At 47.2% G+C, this 6,000-nt stretch overlaps 1 protein-coding gene across 3 annotated transcripts in view; it reads right to left on the reverse strand.

Annotated features, from left to right (window-relative positions):
- NFKB1 (nuclear factor kappa B subunit 1) overlaps positions 1–4,851 on the reverse strand; it is a 122,171-nt gene extending 117,320 nt beyond the window's left edge. For 2 of the 3 annotated variants that reach the window (XM_065907455.1, XM_065907454.1), the window contains exon 1: positions 4,213–4,845. The gene's annotated coding sequence lies outside the window, so the exon portion shown is untranslated. Of the gene's footprint in view, positions 1–4,212 lie in introns of all 3 variants that reach the window. The other variant, XM_065907456.1, reaches the window with a different exon arrangement.
- Between the last annotated feature and the right edge of the window lie 1,149 nt (positions 4,852–6,000).

The raw sequence follows: 6,000 nt of genomic DNA on the forward strand, positions 1-6,000 counted from the left end.
GAATGTTACTTTTTTTCATCTAACAGAGAGGCAGTGGATACTAATTAATGAAATATTGCCAAGATAAGTGTCTTGATAATATTATCTTAACTACTAACTCCACTAGATTATCTGGTTGCAAATATTAATCTTTTTTAAAAGGACAAAACAAAAATCATGCTCAAGGAACTAAACTGACTTGCTAAACTATGTCACAAGTCCCAACTTTCCTCTCTGAACATGAATGAATGCCTCTATCTTTAAAACTCTCAGTCTCCTAAGCAGTGACAGGGTCAACTAGGTATGTTTCTGATGACTTATTTGTTCACCTCTAAGAACTCTCTAGGGGAATTTAGTATTTATGGGAGATACAAGACAGCAAATGAGAAGTCATTCCCAGAAAGCAGGGTAAACTGCTTCAATGTGGTTTTCTGGTCACCAAGCAACAGCCGTCAATTAACTCTGATCAGACACAAATGTAGATACAGCAGCAGCACATTTAAAAGTGTCCCCCAGACTGAAAATTCTGTTCTTTCCCTTCCTCCTTCTCTCCTTAAAACATAAATCATGCCACCTTTATATGATTTATAGTATAAACAGAAAACCAATCAGTCAAAGAAAACAACCTCCCTACTAAAAGGGGAATAAAATTTTTGCATAGCCATTGATTCTTAAGTATCCACTCTTGTTAATGTGTTTCCTAGTTAATATGTAGACTAGAAGAGCATAACCTGAATATTCCCTCTTACTGGTTAAACTACTCTGCATTTCCACATACACTTTCTACAGCAGTCATTTCTATGCTCAGAACAGCACTTCTACTAATAAGTTCTGAAAAAGATATTTTGACTACTTTATAAAAAATCTATACAGATGTTGGTGGGAATGCAAACTAGTACAGCCACTATGGAAAACAGTGTGGAGATTTCTTAAAAAACTGGAAATAGAACTGCCATATGACCCAGCAATACCACTTCTGGGCATACACACTGAGGAATCCAGATCTGAAAGAGACACGTGCACCCCAATGTTCATCGCAGCACTGTTTATAATAGCCAGGACATGGAAGCAACCTAGATGCCCATCAGCAGATGAATGGATAAGGAAGCTGTGGTACATATACACCATGGAATATTACTCAGCCGTTAAAAAGAATTCATTTGAATCAGTTCTAATGAGATGGATGAAACTGGAGCCCATTATACAGAGTGAAGTAAGTCAGAAAGATAAAGAACATTACAGTATACTAACACATATATACGGAATTTAGATAGATGGTGGCAATAACCCTATATGCAAAACAGAAAAAGAGACACAGAAATACAGAACAGACTTTTGAACTCTGGGGGAGAACGTGAGGGTGGGATGTTTTGAAAGAACAGCATGTATATTATCTATGGTGAAACGGACCACCAGCCCAGGTGGGATGCATGAGTCAGGTGCTCGGGCCTGGTGCACTGGGAGGACCCTGAGGAGTCGGGTGGGGAGGGAGGTGGGAGGGGGGATCGGGATGGGGAATACATGTAACTATATGGCTGATTCATGTCAATGTATGACAAAACCCACTGAAATGTTGTAAAGTGATTGGCCTCCAACTAATAAAATAATATTAAAAAAAAAAAAAAAAAAAAAAAAAAAAAAATCTATACAGAAACTCAGATATCATTTTTTAAATGTATTGTTTCAAAATATCAACTACTGTTCTTACTTCTCCCAAGTTCAAACTAATTGAAGGTTATGAAGTAACCACTTCCCCCAGAAGCCAGAACTTTCACCTCTTCTGAACAGGGGAATACCTCTCATAAATTAGGTAAAAATAAGGGCTTGCTGATTGAATGATAGTCCAAGATTCCTGTAGCTGCCAATTCCTTATCGAGGCCTTCCATCTACCACAATGAGCAATCCCTGAAAGTTAAGTTAAGGTAGTAACTTTCTTCATCAGTTATCTGGAAGTCTGAAAGTAGTGGTAAAAACAAGCTCCATAGATACCAGTTTCTCAACTAGTGTCAATTTGTTCCAAGGAACATAACAAGAGAAATATGAGGACTGTGATCACTAAATCTAAAATTCTGCCTATTTCAGACCAGTTGAGCTTTCATTAAGGGCAACTCAGTCATTACAGATGATCTTGTTTAAGAGGTAGAAGAAGGAAGTGCAAAGATCAAAGGAGTGCTTACAAAGGGGAACAACTATTTTTGTACCTATACTCCAGTATTTACTAACGAGTTTGAAAAACAGGGGCGTTTATTCAGCCCATGTAAATGCCAGCTGCAGGGCATAAGATAAAATTGAAAGTTTAAAACAAAGATAACAGATTTTCAAATGCCACCAACCCCTAATTGGATTATAGCATTTTCCCGAAAAAGTCTTTCAAAGTTAGAAGTGGCTTTCTGTTCACAGCAAGCAGTATTTCACTGCCAGCATTAAATCTACACATAATGAGTCTTTCTTTGTGTTCACATTTGCCCAGTAGGCCGTGGCTTAGGAAGACATTTTATCTAAATAAGCTCCAGAGGGCTTTGAGGAGTTGCAGGTATGTCAATATGGATAAGTAAATTCAGGAGATCTCTGTTTACTATATATATTCTTCTCACTTTAGCAATTTAATTACATGATCAATCAATCTCTCTTTATTTCCTATCTTCTGAAGTTCACAAGCTCAAAAAAATGCTTTGCTTTAAGTTATTTACATGATTTCTTTAGCGCATCAAACAGTAAAAGGATTCATCTCTAGAAAGCACAATGTTAAAATCAGGAAAACAACATGCTTCAGCTGAGGGCTTTATTTTAATCAGATCCCCTTTTAAAAGTTCTAGCAAACACAAACACAATTTAAACTACTCAGGAATATTCAACTGAGGTATTTTGCGAGAAAAACAAGCACTGAATACCTCAATCCTAAACTTCAGTGTTCACCAAAGATCACTAGTTTGTAGAGGAGCCATTTCTATGCCAGAGTTATTAAATGTTTTAGTAATACCATAGTCATTTTCGCAGATTACGGGCTTTAAAACAAAATCCTTAAGTTAAATATAGTTATTTAGTTAACTGCAATGCTGAAAAACCCTACTTAACAAAGTCCATGAAAAGATCTTAAATCTTGATAATCAACAAGGTCAACCAACCAACCAATCCTCCTACAAAAAACTCTCCTAATTTACTACGGTAAATTAATGAGAAATTTTACCTAGCATTGATTTTCAAACAACACTCCCGGCAATTTCATTACTGTTCAACCTATGGACTAAGAGCACACAATCTGAACATTTACTCTAGTGGTTAAACTACTCTGCATTTCCAGATACACGGTCTACTGCAGTCATCTGTATGCTCAGAACAGCACGTCTACCGACAAGTTCTGAAGATGAGAAAGATAATATTTTGACATCTTTATCAAAAATGTATACCAAAACTCAGCTCTTTTTAAAATGTATTATTTTAAAATGTCATAATAGCTTTGTTTATATCATTTTTGTTTGATAAGTCATGCACAACACACGGTCCGAGTGTTTTACATAATCAGACTGTGTCAAAAGTGTCCTAAGTGGGTATTTCGCTTTCAAATGCCAGTCCCTATAGGATCAGCACCAGGCCCGCCTTGCTTTTTGAAAGGTACACACAGGTCCTATAGTAGGTAAATATATTCTGTCCTGGCTGTGGGTGGGGTGGTGTGTGAGAGAACGTGAGTGAACTGGGGGCTTCTTTCGGAAGGAGTTCAGGAATAAGGCTGTCCGATCAATCTGGGGGAGCCGGGGAGGGCTTTCCCGGCTGAAAGGACTGACATGCACTTCTGCTTTCATTTCATGAAACGCCCTTAGGTGAAATCTGGTTCGGCACTGCACCAACCACCTTCCCCTCTCTCCTCCGCGCCCAAGCGCACCTCAATCCTCAACCCAAGCCCCGGCAGGGAGCGCAGGGTGGGTATAAAAAAGTAAAGTCGCCCCGCGTTCCCCTCCGCGTCCCGTTCCCGCCGGGCGGAGGGACAGAGGAGAAGGAACTGCCCGGCCGAGCAGCCGCGGCCCTCCGGCCGAGCGGCCCGCGCTCAGTCCGGATGTGCCGGGCCCCCGGCTGGCCGAGCCCATGCGCCTCTCCGCCACTGTCAACCTGCCCCTCCGGTCTAGCCGAGCGGTTAGCGCAGGAATGAGGAAGTCCGAGCGGGGCTGGAGGGGTGCGGGGCGGGCGGGCGGCGGGAGCCGGGCCGGCGCGGCCCCCACTGGCCCGAGTTCGGCTTACCCTGCTGGCAGGTCCGCGCTCGGCCTCCCTGCGCCTGTGGCTCCCGCTCCGGGGCGGCGCGGGCCTGGGGACCGGGGAAGGGAGAGGCGGCGGCCGGCCGGAGCCGGAGCGGGTCCGGGTGCTGGGTGGGTCGGCTCGGGTCCGGGCGGGCGCGCGGTCTCGCCGGGCCAGTCAGCGCAGCGCCATGTCCGCAGCGCGGGAGGAGGGAGCGCCGGGCGCGGGGTTGCGGGGCCGCGGCGTGGCCGCCTTCCCGGCCGCGGCGGCTCCGGCCTGGGCTGCGCTGGGCTCTCGGGGCCGGGCCGGCGGCTGCGCGCAGGCCGAGGGCGGCGGCGGCGGCGAGAGGCCCGACCGACGGGAAGGGCAGGGGAAGCTGTCAGCGCGTCGCCGGGCCGCTCCGGTGGCGAAACCTCCTCTTCCTGCCCCGGCTCGCTGGTGCACTTCTCTCTCTTTCTCTCTCGCTCACTCTCTCACTTCCTGGCTGGAAATTCCCACTGACGTCGAGAGAGAAGACAGACAGACGGACACACGCGCGCAAGGCGCGGGGGCGGGAGGTGGGGTCGCCGCCGGGGGTGGGGAAAGCCCGCACTCCGGTGGGACCGTGCGCCCCCGGCCCGGCCCCGCCTGCCGGCTCGGCGCCCGCCGCCCGGAGCCGCTGCGGGGCGCAGGCGAGGGGCGCGCGCTCGGCGGCCGGGACGCCGGGGTCCCCCGCCGCCGCTCCCGGAGCCGCGAGGGCAGGAGCGGACGGGGACGCCCCCAGCGAGCGCCTGCGGGGCCGAGTCTTCCCGAGAAGCGGGAGGCGCGGAGGCGGCGGCCCTGCGGTTGTCCGGAGTCGAGCGGTCCAGAGCCCCTAAGGACAGGCCCGAGCATCTGGAGGGGATGATGGGTCGGCATGGGGCCAAGCACGCTGTGTATAAAAATAAATCTCCTCGGTATATTCCATTTAAGTGCTCTCAGTTACTCTCAAATCTCTTCACAGATTAAACTGGAATGTCTATAGCATAACTGATTTCTGTCCAGGAAGGTCTGAACACCTACTGGTTTGGGGTGAGGTCTCAAATCTCCTGGTTTTGACAGTTATTCAGAACTTCCAATTACAGGGCATAGTCAGGCCTTTATGATAATTAGTGTGGGTGGAATTATAGTGATGATGGTAGAAATGGTTTTGGTTCACAGCTCATAAAGAAAGACTGATCCAGCAAATGGGAAATTTGTCTCTTTCTTTTTTTTTTTCTGGAGAGACCGATGATAGAAGTCACTGAGGGGCCTCCCACTGATCACCATTCACTAGCTTTTGAGCTTTACGTGCCAGGCACTGTGCTAGGTGCGGGCAGGAAACCCCTTGGGGAAGATTAGTTCCCCCGAACTGACAAGAAACTGAGCTGAGATAGTTTCGAGCTAATTATCTCATTACTGAATTCAGTGATAACTGTGTAAATTGAACTTTAAAGCATCAGGAATCAGGGGACCACCAGGCCAAGTGTTGCTATGGCATTAAATTGCCTCAGCAGTACTCCCTTGGCGCCCACTCCTCGCCTTCCCTCCTGCCCTCTCAGGTTATAAGAATCTTCTTGGTACTTTCCCGGTGGTCCAGTGGCTAAGACTCTGCCCTCCCAAAGGGGCGGGGAAGAGGGGGCGGAGGGTGGTAAGGGGTAGGGTGCCACTCCTCATGGGGCACTGGGTCCCACATACCACAGCTAAAGAGTGAAGATGCCACGTGCCTCGACTAAGACCCAGCACAACCAAATTTTAAAAAACTCAACGTTTAAAAAACAGAAAGAATCTTCTTGA

This window comes from Muntiacus reevesi, chromosome 16, assembly GCF_963930625.1.
Source record: "Muntiacus reevesi chromosome 16, mMunRee1.1, whole genome shotgun sequence".
NCBI classification, from domain to species: domain Eukaryota; kingdom Metazoa; phylum Chordata; class Mammalia; order Artiodactyla; family Cervidae; genus Muntiacus; species Muntiacus reevesi.